The sequence below is a fragment of the Heterocephalus glaber genome, unplaced genomic scaffold (assembly GCF_053883595.1).
Source record: "Heterocephalus glaber isolate CG9 unplaced genomic scaffold, H.glaber_assembly_v1.0 deba00001497, whole genome shotgun sequence".
In the NCBI taxonomy this organism is placed as follows: Eukaryota; Metazoa; Chordata; class Mammalia; order Rodentia; family Bathyergidae; genus Heterocephalus; species Heterocephalus glaber.
This window is the reverse complement of record NW_028258320.1, coordinates 25841706-25860139: the sequence shown is the minus strand read 5'-3', so window position 1 is coordinate 25860139 and position 18434 is coordinate 25841706.

The window sequence follows — 18434 nt, the reverse complement described above, 5'->3', positions numbered from 1 at the left end:
TTGAAATTTTCATAATTTATATATTTATGTGGTTTCTCCCTGGTTGAAGAGGGGCTGCATTTTATATTTTGTGTCACCAGCATGTAGAATGGTATCTAATAGGTAGATGACCTGAATGTTTACTGGGTTCCTGAGTGCCATCTGTGATAATTAAACATTAATATATATTGAGTTTAGGTATGTAAACTTCACTAAATAAAGATTAAAGAATAAAGCTATTGTAAAGCAATGAAGAAGGCTGAAGAATTGGAAATGGATATGCTTGAGATTTTGGGGCAGGATAATTGCCATATCTCTTGGACCAGTGAGGCATTAGAGTGTTCCATATAAATGACTTTGCCAACATAACGTGGTTGAATAGTGACATGCTGAGTAGAAATGAAGTTAGCTCCATTTTGGTGCTTTATACAGAAAGCTGCATTACCTTCCTGGTTCCAAATGCATTCCAATAGTTGAGATGTGCTAGAAGTAGGATCTTTTTCTTTGCATGTATTTTCAAGGTATGCCCTATTATGTAATCCCTCTGGCTTGGTTAGGAGAGTAGTTGGGCTATAGGATAAGTTAAATTTTGAAAATGGTGGTAGGAAAAAACCCCAAGACAGGGGTTTAAAGGAGGGACTTTAGGAAATGGTGGTAGGAAAACACCCCAAGACAGGGACTTGTTTTCCCTTTAATTAAACTTTAACTTTTACATATTTATTTTATTTTAATTTACTTATCAGGACTTACTTTTATTAGCTTTAGCCTGTATTAACCTGTGCACAACAGCACAAATTCAGAGCTTAATAAATATTCCATCACTGATATGCTTTTCCAACAGTTCATGTATCAAAGAATAATTTGTTAATTATTACCACAGTAATCTCTATACTTACTTTCTGAATCATAAGCCCCAAGTGTTTCCAATAAATTTATTTATAGAGATGATGTTTTGATGCTGATCATGTTTTGTTCAAAGACAAAAGATACGTTGACCTAAACTAATTACAGAAAACCAAAAATGTCAATTAGGGCTGTAAGACATTCTCTTGCTTCTCTTTCAAATCTTTGATTTGAAAGTAACTCATCACCTATAAGCTCCTTAATTCTTAATCCTAGTTATTGAAAAAAAATCCAGTTTTCTAGGAGCCTCAAATGGAATGTTACTTTGAAGGGGCAAAGGGCCTAGGAAAGAGTAGAGGCAAAAATGTAAACTCTAGTCTAGAACTTGCTCCTGATCTCCAGACTCATGTATCCAAGATCTTATCAGACTTGACTACTTCTACCTCTTGTACCACTTGAAATTTACCACATTCATAGTTAAATTCTTAATTTTTCCACTTAAATAACTGATGTACACGTAACCTTCCTCATTTCATCAATGACAGGTCTAAATTCCTATTTAGACAAAGCTTTTAATCTTTCTTGATCCTTGTCTACATTGAAACTCATCTTGAAATCAACCAACCCTATAGCTTCTGCCTTCAAATAAAATGAAAATCTGGCACCTCTTTACCCCTCTAGAGGTAACATTCTTACTCAGACCATGACCACCTCTCACCTGGATTGCTATAGTAGCTTCCTCACTGGTTTCTTTACTTTAGCTCTTTCCTCTATTGTCAATTCTTGACACAACCCCTCAGTAATATATTGTAAATGGAAGTCAAATCATGTAGCATTGCTGTTTAAGAATCTCCAACATTTCCTATCTCATCCAGAGTAAAGTCTTCCCCATAATATATGGGTCACTCTATGGTTGATCTTCTCCTATGTCTCTCTGATTGTTTTGTTCTTCAAACATGAAATGTCCACTCCTTCTTCAGGACTCTTGTTCTTTGCTTCCCGGTTCACTGTTTTCCAGAAATCCTCCCATCTCTCCCCCTCATTTCCTTTAGGTTGCGAATGCTACTGGACTATTGAGGATACTCCCACCAATCTACTTAAAGCAGCAACCCATGGCCTCCAACCCTCTCTGCCACCTTTACAATACTGTTTCCCCTTCCTTTTATTTTCTATTATACAATATATTTCTTTGTTTCTAAAAGTTTTTGCTTTTTTGTTCCCTTTCCTATAGTATAAATTCTATTTGACTGCTTTTTTAAAAAATTCAGTGTCCTATTCTCACATCTAGGTCAGTGTAAGGCCCATAGTAAATGCCCAGTACACATTTGTTGACCAAATGAATGAGCTTGTAAGAGGCTAATAATGAAGCATGTTGTTGTCATCAACTCACTTTCCCTTCACAATATGCCTATGATGGGCTAATGGCTGGGGAATGTCTAGTCCTTAGAAACCAAGACTTCAAAGACTATCTTAGAGGAAAAAAAAACCCAGAAAAGAAGCAGAGAGAACTCCAGCAGTAAGACATTGCATGTCTCATAGGACCAGAGGACAGGTATGCAATGAAGCGTCAGGTGGGATCTAAATGGAATGGGAAAGCTGCCAGGATGATTCTTTCTTTTTCCCCCAGGATAGCTTACAAATGCATTAATGTTTACTTTTCTTGTATTTCCCCCTTTCTTCCTTTAATCTACATTCTTTATTTCCTTGCAAATTAGCTTTTATTTTTTTTTGGTACCAGGGATCGAACTCGGGTCCTTGTGCTTGAGCAGCAGGTGGCGAAACCACTGAGCTAAATCCTCGGCAAACTAGCTTTTTCCGTTCCTTTGTCCATAATGAAGAATGGAGCTTTTTACAACTAACTGTTTCCTTACCCTTCTGAGAAAATCTTATTAGAAGAGTCCAATTAACTATAAGTAAAGACTATGAAAATCAGACAGCATTGCTTCCTAGAGAAGTGAAAATCATTTTGAGCTGGTCAGATACCAGCTACCTAGTAAAAGAGGAGAAGAAATTTGCCCAAACCTAAACATATAAGAAGGGGCAAGGAATGTACTTGAACTGAAGTTTTCTGTTCCAAATCTTGGGCTTCTTCAATTTTCCCACACCTACTCCCTAGCGAGTAAACCAGGAGTCCTTTTGACAAACACAAGGAGCAATTAGGTTAAAACAATAGGACAAAATGAAATGAAAGTGTTGAGGGGAAGAAAAAGAAAAGAAGGATGTAGAAATGGAAATTTAGTAATCAGAGAATCCAGCCCCAAATTCCATGCTGCTCAGAAGATGACTACAGCAGCCAGTTTGCTGTTGCTCTTATTCACAGCCCTGATCCTAGGGAGCCTGGTGCTTGGAGATGTGTGCTTTTTTTGTGGTTCCAGACAGTGTGCCGGCTCCAGCTTCAAGAGTATCACTCTAGCCTGTTCCACCACTGGAGAGCACAGGCCTACTCTGTAAAATATTCATTTTATCAAATTTATTTCAACTCCATTCCTTTCTGAAAAAGAAATGGATATATCTCATTGCTACTATTGATATATATATATATATATATATATATATATATATATATATAATTTGCCTTACTTTCTGCCCACAGTTAATTTAGTCCTATTGTGTCCTTGCCCCGGGTTCATGGAAATGTGACTTCACTAGGGAAGAATCCATGTAAAGATTGTACATTGTACTTTAATGTCGGAAAGGTGGATGAGTTGACATCATATAATGGAAAGTCCACCACCCTTTTACTAAAAGATGTAATAGCAGAAACAGTCTTCACTGTGGAAACTGCCATAATAGCTGCTATGCTCATTTTTTATTGATGATGGATAAAAATTCTCATAATACTGTAGCACAGTAACTTGCTGGAATATAGCTTCAGGCTGCCCCTAGGGCAGACTTTATTTATGCATCCCTACTTTTAATATTTGTAATGATAATGATAATAATAATAATGATAATGATAAATATCAATACTTTATGAATTACAACAGGAACTAGAAATCTTAGCTTTTTACACCTGGACCTACTCTCCAAATCTTCTTTTAAGGATGTAATGCAAGAAAAGTCATTATAATCTTCACCATTGTTCTAGTTGCTAATAGACCTGTGCTAGCAATTTAAAACAGAAAATGAAATCTTCCCAGTGTGGGTTTCGCTGGTATTGCAACTATTATCGTAGGCTTTTTTAAAAATTATTAATTTATAAAGTGCCCTGAGCCTTACAGAATATAAGCAGCTGAGCAGGCAGGGAAAATGAAGTTACATAAATCACTATTAAGTTAATAGTGCAACCAGTGACCCTACGATGGTTCAATGCAATAGTTTTGAAAGTTGGGGCAAAATCAAATTTCTAAAAATCTAGAAGAGTGAAAACAAGTCAAAAATAAGTAAATATGTCAAAATATAGAATGTCAAGTGAAGACTCAAAAGACCAAAAAACTAGTATAATTTGTAAAATTCTCAAAATTTAATATTTTTAAGACTCTAGAATACTCTAGTATTCAAGAGAGAAACAAATTACAAACATTATGAAAGGACATCTCAAACTTACTAATCATGCTTTTCTTGAATTGTACCTACGACCCCCTCGGGTCTTGGGAAGTTCACCCCTGGATTTACTGTATGAACTCTGGAACACTCTGGAAAGCTGCTGAGGATGCTGCTCAGTATGCTGTGTGTAACGTGACGTTTTCAGGCCCAATGAGAAGAGCTCAGGACTTCTGAGTGAGCCAGGGAGCATGGGAACTGTGTGATTGTCCAGGTCTTCTTTTGCACCCTGGCTGTGAGAGGGCCAAATTCTAATTTATACCCTTCTCATAGTAGCATACAGGTCCTTACAAGTGTTTTTCTCATTATTTCTGAACTCACCATGTATTTATATACCATGTTTTATTATGTTTTGTTAGCTTTATGCATCTGTTTAGCTGCCTTACTTTAATCTTTACTGGGAAAAATGTAGGAGTTGAAGAAGAGAGAGAAAGAAGTAAGTTGAAACTTGTAAACTGAGACATAATCTACGGCAAACCATAAGATCTAATTATTCCATATGTATAAAAGGGTAGTTAAATTCCACTTCAAGGATCTATTATCTCTAAGGAAAAACAGCTTTGATAGGTAAATATTAGTTTTAATTTGCATTATATTCATGGATAGATCCATATTAATCCACATTGAATACTATTTCATAATGTGAACTTTGGGATCTTTGTCAGGTTTCTTCATCTCTTTGAATTTATTCATTTATAAAATGATGACAATAGCACATATCTTGAAGGTTTGTTGTGAGAATTAAAGAGAATCTGCATGAAGAACAAGCCATAACCTTGCTCTCCCTCCATGTTCTCATCAGTAAAATGGCTATTAAGTAGTATTTATGTCATAATTAGGTTGTGAGAGTTAAACAGGTAGGCGTATGTAGCACATTTAGGAAAATTCCCAGACTAAATGCAATATTTTATTACTTTTATATCTTTATTTTACAAAGCTCCTCAACTATCTTAGATTAATTCCTCTAACTTAAAGGTTAGAAATATGTTTCCTTAAGCCAAATACTATAGCAGCCTGGCCCAAAATGTCAATAGCACCACAGTTGAAACTTCTTGATGTAGAGTTTTACTTGCAGAAAAAAAAATGTCATAAAACTGGTGGAAATAAAAATCTTTCTTACTCAGGTACTGCTGTTTATGGATTATTTTTCTCAGAGTTTTGTTCCATTTCTGTGAGAAGCTTAACAAATGCAGTAGGAAAAAAAAGGTAATAGTTTACAGATTATAGTTTAAAGAGTTCTGAAACTACCATTACCCACCTACCTGTACATTCACAAATAATTCCGTTTTTTAAAACCCACCTGAGGAGAGAGAGTATAGAGATTGGGTAATGGGAACAAAAGCCATGGACAGAAAAAAGCAGTAAGAAATGGTGTTCTATTAAATGCAAGGGTGATTATCGTCTGCAATATTGTGTTATATAATTCAAAATAGTTAGAAGGAGGGATTTTGAATGTTCTCTTCATGAAGAAATGATAAATGTTTGAGATAAAGGATGACCTACATATTCTCAATTGATCATTATACTATGTATTAATGTACTGAAACATCACGTTATACTCCATAGAGATGTACAATTATTATCTGTCAATAAAAAAGCCAGTTAAAGCCAAGTTAAGAATCTCAAAGGGATTCATCAGAGTACACATCTAGCAAACGTATTACAGAAACTTCTTTCCACCTTTGTACTGGTCCTGCAGAGCAATATCATTGGTGACAGTGACATGTTATGTATAATACTCATAAAAAAGAAGTAGACAGCAAAAATGAATCTGAAAGCTCATGAGTTATTTATGTATCAAGGGATATAGAAGTCAAACAATATTAAGTAGAAAAGACAAGTTGCAGAACAACTTGCTAGGATAACATCATGTCTATAGAGATCTGAAAAATAAAACAGCACATTACCACTTAGGATTATGTTTGTCTGCCTTTAAAGAAATGTAATGATCATGACTTAACCAAATAGGGGTTTGCAATTTTGTCCCTTCATAGCTCAGCTGAAGGTGGTCCAGATGAAGATGGCTTCCAGAAGCCATCAAATAGGTCTGACAAAGTGAAGGAGGGGATGCTCTTGCAATTAAACCTATCTGGTGTTCCTGAAGGGGAGCAGATGTAAGATGTACAAATATATTTAATTAGTTCATCTAGAGGATTCAAACATTTATTTTCATAGAGACTGAAAGCTATAACCAGGGTCCCATCCCCAAGATTCATAGTTTATCCCATCTTCTTCTCTGCCATCTTCTCATGTTCAGGTTTACAAGATGATAGCTCCTACGTCCAACAATGCATCCTTGCTTAGACCCAAAGAGAAAGAGGATAAAAGAGGAATCTGAATTTGAGCCTGCTGCCTTGTTCCAAGAAAACAATAGTTTTCTAGAAGCCACAACTTTTACTCTTCTGCTTATTGCTCCCTGACCAAAACTAGGTTATATTGTTCCTTACTACTCTTGAGCTTGTAGCCACAAAGTTGGGGAGGGGAATAAGTGTAACTTGCTGAGCCACTGCTTCCTGAATAAGACCAGGGTTTTGATAGAATGGAAGAGGGAATAAGAACAAAAAAGTTGTCCAGTTAGAGCTGTCTGTCTCAAAAGTTACATATTATTTAAAGATATGTAGTAATGATATAAAAATGTGGACAGAAATACTTAGCAAATTTATGAATGTGTGTACCTCTAGGGAGGAAGAGAGAGGAATATAGTCAAGAAGGAGTACAAAGAAGATTTTCTCTTAGTCTCTATTATATTTATATATTCATATGGAAAAAAGAATTGAAGCCAATGGGAAAAATAATAAAGTTCTAAATTTGGATGTTAGGGAAGAAAATGTTCAAATGAGAAGGGGAACAAGGGAGGATGGAGGGAGAAAGGAAGGGAGGGACAAGAAAAAAAAGTGGAAATAGCAGGAAAAAATAGAAATGAAGCTTTTGTACATAGGGAGTGGAGGGGTGTAAGTGTAAAGGGAGGGAGGAATGGGACAAAATAAAATTTATTTTAAAGTAAAAATTATAAATAAATTTGGAAGTTAGTTACATGAAGCTCATGTTTCTTTTAAAAAATACTTTTCTGTAGTTTTTCAAAATTAAGGAAAAGTCTTTGAAGGTATTTTGCCAATTTTCAAATATCAGGGACAGTGTCAAGTATTCTTTTAGTAGTGGAGAAAGAAAGATATGAAAGTATCTACCCAAATCATGAGAGAAGGGAGGACTGAAATGAAAAGCTCTAGGGGCTGCATTCCCACTGGCCACTAAACTGAACAGTTTTTGGAAGCTGAGACCTCCATAACCATGTCGTATACAGTCTCCCCAGTGCACACTCTGAAACAATTAAATTAGGATTTAAGCAAAACCATGGGGAAATTTTTTAAAGTATTCATGATTCATCTTGTTCTCACTGAAAGTCAGCATAAAAGCTTACATGTATAATGTTTCCAAATAGCTGACTGTCCTAACATTTTCTTTCATAAGAGATAGGTCATGCAGAATACCCATACAAGAGGTGCTTTTATGTAAGACATTTTTCCCCCTCCTCACCAAAAAAAGTGTAATGAATTATTTTCCAAAGCTGATGGTTTCAGAGCATTCATTTTCATGAAAGTCAAAGTCACCCCCATGCAGTAATGAATTCCTTTTGGATGCGATTCAGACTTTCCAAGGTTACCAACTGAGGTTTTACAGAGAGAATTATACCAGTCTGACAAGAGATGTCTGGGAAAAGTTGAGGGACAAAAAGTTGAGGAAGACACGATGAGGTGAGACCCCCAGGACCAGCCATTTAATGAGTACTGAAGAGCTCCATGCCAAAGCAGACAGACAAAGCCAGTTTAGAACAGATTTTAATTTATGCAAATGAAGAAGTCAGAGAAAGAAGAGAAAAACTTGCTGTTCCATTTTCACTTTTACCTGCTGTAGACTCCTGTCCCTTTGACCTGAAGTGCTCATATGGAACGAGGAAAACCTAGGGAGGGAAGGAAGGGGAGTCTGTGTCAGGGAGACTCCAGAGATCTTCTGTAACAGAGCCCCACATATTCCCTGGCCCTGTGTCTTTTTTATGTTCTTTCAACTGTCTTAGAAAATGCGGTAAGGATTTCACTGTGGAAAGAAGGAAAAATAAGCTTTATTTTTTCCAGTTCCACTAAATATGGAAAAGGAGGGAATCAAAAGAGTGTTAGGCCATAATTAATCCCAGTAACACAGAAACAACAGCAAAGGTTTTCTCTGAAGAAATGTGCACAATACAAATCACTGTTAGGTAAGAGCCAGTCAAATCACTTTTCTTATTTTTGATGAGTATTAGACTATTCCAGAGGATGGGAGTTTCGGGGAGCAAACCAGTTCAAGGCCAAAGAGCTAGAATGGTAATTTAATCCCATTCTGATTATGCTGGCAGGTGTAGTTGTCACTTTTATAGAAGTCGCTTCATCACCAATCCCAAGGATAGCAGGGCAACTTTGGTAGGCAAAGCCACGTTTGAGAAATTTCTTAACAATAGGAAAAGCAAATCTGTTAGTTTTCTGATTGGTTTGTACTCACTACTGCTCCCAATGGAGTACAGTGATTTCATAAAGCATTCCTACCTCAGGAGCTAAACCTTAGCACTCAGGCTCCTCAGACCCCCAAATATCATCTTATGTAAGCTTCCCAACTCTCCAAATTTTCATTTTCTTGTTACTGTTTAGAATTTTCTTCTAAGGTGACTATGAAAATTCAAGTAAAGATGGAAAGTGGTATGTGAACTCTAAAATGGTAGCCAAGATTATTTCAAGAAATTATAAATATTATGAATTATGAGTGGTAAAATAAAGGCACTTAATTGTTCCTTGTTGAATATTTTTGTTTATAGTTTGCCTTTGTGTATAGGTCATTTTGGTCATAAGTTTGCCATTCACTAAAGTATATCTAGAAGAGGACACAAATGTGTAGGATTATTCTTCTTTTAGCTTTCGTTTCTTTCTTTTCCAAAAAGTAAGGAGACCCAACATCTTTTTAAGTACACACACTCTAGAAGAATGTAATTCAAAGGACAAATAAAGAGCAAAATCTATCATGAGTAAAATCCTCATGCAGGAAACCTCTGAAAGGAAGTCAACAGCCTGACACTAAGTGAAACAGCATATTTGAAGGACTTGAAAGTAAAAAATAGAAGTTATAATAGTTTATGTTTGCTTTGGTTTCTCCAAGAAGTTGGAGAAATGAGATCTGTGTTCTTTGGAAGGTTCTGATTGAAAGGAGGATTTTTTATTAAGTTTTAAAAAAGCCATAAGGCAGGAATGAATTCTCTGATAGCTGCTCAAATATTTCCTGAACATTACCCCTTTGGAGGGGCTGGAGCTTTGATGAATGTGGCTGTCACCCCAGAGATGCTATGTATGGTATAGTAAATGGATGTGTGTCTGGATGTTTAGTCTTCTGTGGAAGAGCACAGACCACAAAGACTCCAGGGTGAGCTGATTTTAGTTGGTACTGATTTCACGTCTGTTCAGGTAGGTGTGCAGTTTTAACACACAAATTACTAAGACGCTATAGACCCAACAGTGCTCAGGCTGTGAGGATGTATGTGTGCAGCAGAACCACAGATGTCTGTGAGTTCAGTCAAGTCTGATCCAGTAGACTCACAAGTGGAAGAAAACCAGACCCAGAAATATCACCCATTGCCTCTTCTGTTGTTGACTCCTAAGCCAAAATAAACAGAGCCAAGCAACTTTTATCATATTCAATTCAGCAGCATGCAGCTTAATGAGATGCTTCCCCAAAGAGAGAAATGATGGACATCTGCCCGCATAAATGACTGACATGTTCCCCAGACTAGTAGTTTCCTTAAGATTTTTATGCCACACATCGAGTATAATTTTAACCTTTTTGAGAAGTAATTGGAGAAAGTTAAAGAAAGAGGTTTTACTTCTCAAATAAGATTGTTTTGCTGTAACTGAGATTGCTAAAATGTGATGACCCCCACTATTTATTATTTCTGTTAATATTCTTTTTATCCTATAAAAATAAATTTTTACTCAATCATATGTAACAAATGAGCATCATCTGCCCTGCACACCTACCAAGCATACATTTCAGATTATTCTGAAGGTTTGTACAATGCTTTCAAGTCTTCCATAAGGCTTTCTCACATGAATGACACCTTACCACTTTGAGCATAGAAATATGGCTGAGTTCAGATGGAAGCCTCTCCAGAAGAGCTGCACCCTTTGAAAAGAAGATAGCAGATTATAGCCCAAATTGTTATAGGTCCAAGATGCGTTCTTGCACTGTTTGAGGTCCTACAGTGGCCATCCCACACAGATCAAGTGCCATCAACAACAAAAATGTGTTTTCAAAAAACAAAAAACTTTCATCTCTTTTATACCAGCCTTCTAAGATCTCCTTTCCTTTTTGCATTCCTGTTCATATTTCAAAGTCGATGCTGGGAGCAAGGCCAGGCGCTCCCAGTTCTACACACCTGTAGGGAACCAAAATGAGCCCTTCACAGGCAGCAGGATGGGTGGTTGGGAATGAAGTTTACGGAGGTTAGAGCAGCATTTTTAAAAGGCCATTGATATAAATCTCCTCAAAAGCAAGGGCAATATCTTATTCATTTGTATATCCTTCTCATAGCTAGCAGTGGCTTGTATGTGGTGATTGGTATTAAAAGATATTTGTTGGTGCTATTGATCATTCAGAGAGTAAAAAATTATTCTGCACATTCTATGAAAATATAGGGCACAGAAATATAAATAAAATGAGGTCTCAATTTCAGTGTTTACCACAGGGAATACCATTTTGTCCAGCTTTCAAATTCACAAAAGACCTGAAACATTTTTCATTTTTACCTAGTGAAGTTATATATGCCTTCATAGGGGCAATACCAATAAGAATGAGAACCAAAGTTGTTCAGAATACAAAATTAAATTAAACTATCACTTCTGTATTGTTTCATTGCATTTTTGTCTTTAAAAATAACATTATCATATTTCTATCAACATAGCATCTATCTCTCTGTCTATATCATTTATTTTTCCTGCAATAAAAGATTGAAAAAATATGAATTAACTCCAATTTGTTGATGATGAACATTATAACAAGGCAGACTTTCATGTGATTTTTACCCTTTTCCTCATGCTTCTCTTACTTTTGTGGATATTTGAAATCATTATATTGAATTTACATATGACTTATATAATCAGAAAAAGTAATGTATTCATTATGCAAAACAAGATCAAGCATTCGGCAAATGTGTGAATGAGGAGCATTAGTCAAAAGTGACTCCTTAATGCAAACTGAAATATCTGCTACTTCTGTTAACAGAAATGGAAGCATTAAGAAAAGGAACAGATTTCAAAGAAGTTTTTAATCCAACTGTACACCTAGGAGTTCTTGAAAGGCTTCTACTACATGGAAATGTGGAAGAGGAGTTTTGGAGATAGCTGGAGATGCAAATGCACGAGTCATCTATGATAGTGGAGTTGAAAAGGGAGAACTTGGTCCACACAGGCAAGACAGAGTGTGTACATTTAGAGAGAGAAAGGATAGACAGACCCAGAGGTACAGAAGGAGCTGATGGTGAGAAAACATGAGACTGGGAATGTGATGTTTCTCACATCACTATGGAGTAAGAAGACCACAATGAAAAGGCTGTGGTACATCAGAAGGTTGATGTATGGGAAATGTATACTTCTTGGTAATTAGGTCTTTTTCTGTGTTCACCTGTCAAACTAGGTAAACATTATGCTGTCAAGGAATGGTTAACTTTAGCAAGCAATGGTAACACATGAACATAGTATGATATACACTTACATATGAGGTGTGAGTTTATTTCATAAAAGAATTAATGGTGCAAATAAGTACAGAAAGGCATAACACATCCAATAGTAGTTTTGAGCACCTACTATCACAGCAGTGAACAAGATAGATATCCTTGGCCTTTACATCATCATTATAAGTGAGATAGAAATAAACATATCAAGGAAAAGTAATGTTGACTAGCCAAAATGATAGAAAAGAAAAATAAAGATCAATGTGATAGCATTTTGGGGGAAGAAAAAAAATGACAAGTTGTCTGAGAACTTTGCCTCCAAAATGCAATTCACATGAAGAGCTGGCTAGGGGAATCTGGGGTTTGGGACTGGAACGTTCCAAGAAGAAGCACAAGCAAAACCAAGTCCCAGAGAGAAAAAAGCTTTATGAGTTCTGGGAAATGAAAAAATTTCAGTTTGTCTAGAATCCTGTGGTTTTTATAACTGAATATCACACATGGCCTATTTCCTCAGACATTCAGTCTGATGGCATATATATAAAGTATAAATACAGAAGGTTACAAACACAGAGTAAAAATGAGTCACTGTTCTAGAAGCAAAGAGGTGAAATGTGAGGTAAACTTTCTGAAGTTTTTATAGTTTTTTTCCTTAAATAAAGGATGGAAATTTTAAGAGCGAGATAGTAGAAAGCTGGATCTTTGTAAGGAGGTGGGGAGGCCATCACCAAGGCAATATAAGTAGAAGCTGTCAGATACCAGAGAAAGTAGATAGTTTATCTAGACATGAGAAGAAGAAGGAACTTCTGGGGTCAGTTGATCTGTTGCTTTTCCTGCAGACTCCAGTTGGGGTCCACGATAAGTAATAAAGTGCTCCACCCACTTTGTCTTCCCTGATGTTCTCCTCAGGATTGTTGCTTCAAAGGAAATACTAGAAATCAGAACTCCATGGATGTCTCTGCTCTCAGAACTGAAAGATGTTTATATTCATTCTCTTGGGGTTCCTATAGGATGTAGAATAATTTTGGCTGCTGGAATTGTTCTTTCTCCCCAAGACATCAACTCTAGATGGGAACATTGGGCTATCTATGAGAGAAGATGGATGAATAGACAAGGAATCACTAATGGTGTGGTGGCAAGAGGGAGTATTGCTAAACAGTCTTTGCAAATACACTGTGTAATGGCAGATTAAGGGAAAATGAGTAGTTTCCAGTGCTGGCTGCTCTGTGTGTTTGTGTTTTGTAGGGGGCATTTCAGTGATGGGAAACAAAGTTGAAGAGTTACACTGAGGTCTCAAATAATTTTCTTGGAAATTTATTTTGATCTTATTGGCATCATCAACTGAAGCACATGAAAAAGAAATTAGGGAGGGATGGAGGGGTTGAAGGGAGGGCAGAGGAATGGGGAAAAATAAGAATCAAGATAGGTTATGTAAAGGTGCAAATTTCCAGTGATGGATGTAACTGTATTGTGTACCTAAAATGTACCAATAAAATTAATAAAAAAAGAAAAAGAGGAAATTCATGATCTAATATGTGCTTTGAAAAAGCCAGCTCACAATACAGTTTAGAAAATCATTATGGTTGAATTAACCCAGGAGGTTGGAAGACCAATTGGAAGATGATTATAATCCCTGAGTTAAGAAAGATCGCAACACTAAATTAAGAAAGTGCCACTTGAAATGGAAATGGAAGAATAAAGATAGAAAAGAGGTATAAGCAGCATAACAAAGACTTTGGGGGTTGCTTTGGAAGTACAAGAAAGAAGAGGCCAGGGTCATGGATATATATGGTGCCTGAGTGGCTGGAGACCAAATATATTCTACATGTAAAATATATGTATATATTGGGTCTATGATACTTGCAAATATACAGGTGGAGATGGAAATCCAGGCATAGAGTTCAAAGGAAAAGAGAGAGAGAGAGAGATTGCGGTTGGAGATACCAATGGCAACCACTAGTTATAGAGATTAGTTGAAACCATAATTATAGTTTTTGACCCCAGTTGTTAGCTGTCGTTCAAGTCATATGGGAACCTCAAATAATGGAGAACATTTTTTGCCAGAAAGTAGAAACAACCCCAAAATCTCAAAACCACAGCCATCTGAACTCTCCAGCTATGCATTTGGCAGCAGCTGAACACCAGCATCCACAGAGAAAACATATTTTGTCTTCTAGATCCAATATTCCTAGGCCAAAATTCTTAGTTTGGATATGAAGACTATATGATAGTTGACATATTGTTGGTTTAGGAATTTTTGTTTTCCTCAGTAATTTGATCAGATTTGCATATGACCCATCTGATCATTTACTACAATCAATTGTACATTTAGTAGTAATGACTTGACAAAATTCAAAACGTTTATATACACAAATTAGACGAGCTATGAATATGGATTTGGAAATGGATGCACAGATTCTTTCTGAGTTTTGTTTTTTTTCTTTCAGGGGCCCATTCAGTTCTCAATATTTCCTGTGAAAATCAGTTTGACTATGCAGTTCAGAGTTAAATTCCTCAACATTTGGGCTTGGTGACTCCATAAGTGTCAGCAAGTAAAGAAGTATCAGAATGACAGTTCTAAGACAGTCTGTGTATTACTCATCAGGAAAGACCAGATGAATCTTTTTGATTTTTTTGTACTCTTACAGACCTACTCATGATTTCATTTCCCAAGCATCTGATGTTTCATAATGCAGGTCAATTAGACAGTTTGCCTTGATTTATCTCAAGCTTCAGCAGTTCGTCCTTAGTTAAAGTAAGGAAAAATCTATATTCTTGGATGAAAAATAAATGATGTTTTCACTTCAGATGAAAATTATTTTAAAGCTTCTATACATGACAACAAGTTCAAGTAAAGTTTATATGTTAGTGAGACTTCTTGTTATTGATAATTGCTTTATACATTACAAAAGAAATGCATAATTTTTAAGATCCAAGATATACAAAGCATAAATGTAAAAAAATGCAGGAATGTCTAAATGGTATTATGCAATAGATTCCATTATTTAACCATGACTTTGTTGATAATACTATACTAATATTGTAGAAATTACTAAGTAACTTTATACACTCATTTTTGTGCACATGCATTTGTAGAATACAATCTTAGAAGCTGATTTACTAGGTCAAATAGTAAATCCATTTTTATCTGTAACTGATATTGCTAAATTGTCTCCAAAGGACTTACACAAATCCTTACCCTCGATGGCCATGAATAAGAATATCTACTTCCTTTGATTCCCCTCTAGTATAGCATTCTAAAAACCCTTTTGCGTCTTTGTCAATTCAATAAGAGAAATTTAGTTATAGTGTAGTTTTGTCTGCATTTGAAAAATGGTATTGCATTGCTGCTTGATTTGCATTTTTATTTCTTTTGCAGTGAATCATATACTTATGTCTTTTGCACATTTTCCCTGTGGCTTTTCACCTTTATTCTTACTTCAAAGAACTGTTTGTTCACTAAAATACTAATGCTTGTGTAGATTTGTTAGTAACATATTTATCTGGTTTGTTGTTCTATTGTTATATTTATTGTTTATTGTTCCACTTTTGAAATTCTGATAGCTTTTTTATGATGCTAAAATATTCAATGAGCTAAAATTTATGAGTCTTCTATGCTTTCTTGTTTTATATCTTATTCAAAGAGCATTCTCACCATTGCAATTATATAATCAATGCTTGCTATGCTTGTTTTTCATTTATTGTTTAATTATGTGATCCATCTGGACATAAGGACATCATGTCCATTTTGGACATAAGAATTGAGGTAGAAATCCAATTTAATATTTTCCAAAATCTAAACTATTTATAATATTTTACCCCTGCTTTATGATTTATTGTATATCAGAATCTCTTATGTAGTTCAGTCTATTTATTAACTTTATTTTGCTCATCTTCTTGCCTGCCTGCTCATGTGCTAGAACTAAATTATCTTGGTTATTTTAGCTGTATAATACAGTTAAATATATTGAAAACTCCCTCTCATTTTCTTCTTTCTTTTAATATTTTCCAGCTTTCTTTCCTATTTATTTTAGCATGAAATTTAGAATCTGCTTGTGTAGTGACTAAAAATTAGTATCTTGTTGATTATGGAGATTGTGTTACATTTCTAGATCAATTTAGGAGAAGTTGCTGCTTCTTAAAATATCAAGATGTCTTACCACTAAGCAAAGAATATATTTATTTGTTAAATTATTTATGATTCTCAAAATCATTTTATAGCTTTCTTCTCATAGATCTTGTACATTTTAAGTTCATTCTTATGTATTTTATAATTTTAGTTTATATCATAAAAGAAATATCTTCTTCAAATATGTATTCTGTTATATTTGTGTATAGAAAAGTTATTGCTTTTGTGTTATTTCAGGTTAACTATTAATAGTTACTTAAATTTTAATATGTAAGATATCTAATCTTATGTGAATAAATGATGAATTTGGCTTCTTCTTTCAATTTCTATAGTTCTCAGTTCTTTTGTCTGATTTCACTAACCTTTTTGCTCCAGTAAAGAAGATAGTGGTGATATATTTATGATACGTTTTGCTCTTCAGAAATATTAAACGATGATGTAGGAAAATCTGCCAATCTGTTCTTTAGCTTCTGGGTTTCATGTCTTGCTTCAGAAGATCTTTCTCAACCCCAAAATGCTCCTAAGACACATTCCATATTTTCTTCTAATATTTATAGTTTTCATTTTACACTGAGGTCTTTAATCCATCTGGAATTTATTTCTATATATTATATGAGATAATAATCTAACTTTATTTTTTCCAGATGGATTGCAAAATTTCCCAACATCATTTATAAAATTGGTCATCCTTGTCTCATTGGCTTGAAATGCCACTTTAATCATATTCTAAGCGGAATAGTTTTATTTTTCAACTTACAGGTTAAAACCTAAAAGGAAATAAAATTATAGCAGAGAACAAAGACATGAAAAGTAGGTAAAAAATAGTAGACACTGAGATAAAATTTTTCACTCACTATTTAATATATACAATGAAATACATAGATGAATCATAGCGAATACAAATACTTCAAAAAATAGTCTTATACAATGTTCTAGTAAGAAAGATTCTGAAAATAAGCACCTATAAAATATGAGGTTGCAGCAGTTAATTATTCAAATATTCTTTGGTTACTCTCATTATACAGAAAGTTATTTGAAGTCTCAAAGCTGTAAACATCCTCTAGTTGCCTGGTTTAACCTTATTAGATATTTCCAAGAGTAGACCAGAATATTCCTTAAGTAAAAAGCAAAATGTAGAATTAGAAAAAGTAATGGTCTTTTTTTTCCTCTAAAATTCAAGATTGTTTGATTTTTCTCTTGTGTCTCTGAGCCTATGCAGCATATTTTAAGTAGCCTTTTTTGGAGCAGAGCAAAGGTAAACAGAGGCCTGCCTTTTGCCATTCTTTTTCTCTTTTAATAGAATAACTATTAAGAGACATTACTATTAAATACCAAAGATGAAAAGAGTCAATGCTCAACTCTGAAACCTGGTGGAAATTCCAAACCATGAACATCTTATTGCTTTGAAAATTTTTATTAATAAATGAGTTAATGGTTAATATTGGTAGCAAATCTTGAAAATTTTTCCCTATATCTATATAGCTATTAAGGGTTAATGAAAGTACAACTAATCCAGTGGATAAATTTGTCTGAGACTCTTCACTGAAAGATTTGAATGAATGCTATTTGCCCATTCAAGCTTTTATTTTCTTATGCTATCACAGTTTAACTAAAAATTCACAGAATAATCAAAGATAAGAATGGTTAACTCATTTTACCACGTTGTCATATCATCTGAGGCTCATCCAATTAGGGCAAATGAAACACATAAGATAGTCACAAGAAATACAGTGTATTTCTACACAGTATCATTAACACTGTATTTTCTCACAAATAGAATGCTGTTTATAGGGATGACATTTGATTGAGCTTTAATCAAATGATAAAATCACAATGATAGCAATAAAACAGATCCAATAATCACAAATAAACCACTCTCTTTAGTGGTTGGAAATAGGCATGTGTTGTGTCTGAGAGCTGGGGGCTGGATGGTGTGGGCCTAGAGGCTATGGCGTATATCACATTATCCAGACGATATGAATCACTCAGCTTATTACAAATAAAATGCAAGTCCCAGGATCCCAACATACGGGAGATAACTCATGTTCTAACCACTTTAGAGCAAATTCTTGGATGTTTTTAAACATTACAATGTTTATGTGTTCACAGTAGAAATATACAATTAACTGAATACGTTTATAAATTTTTTATCAGGGATACAAGCTGTACTTAGGGTTCTTTTGAAGTAAACTAAACAAA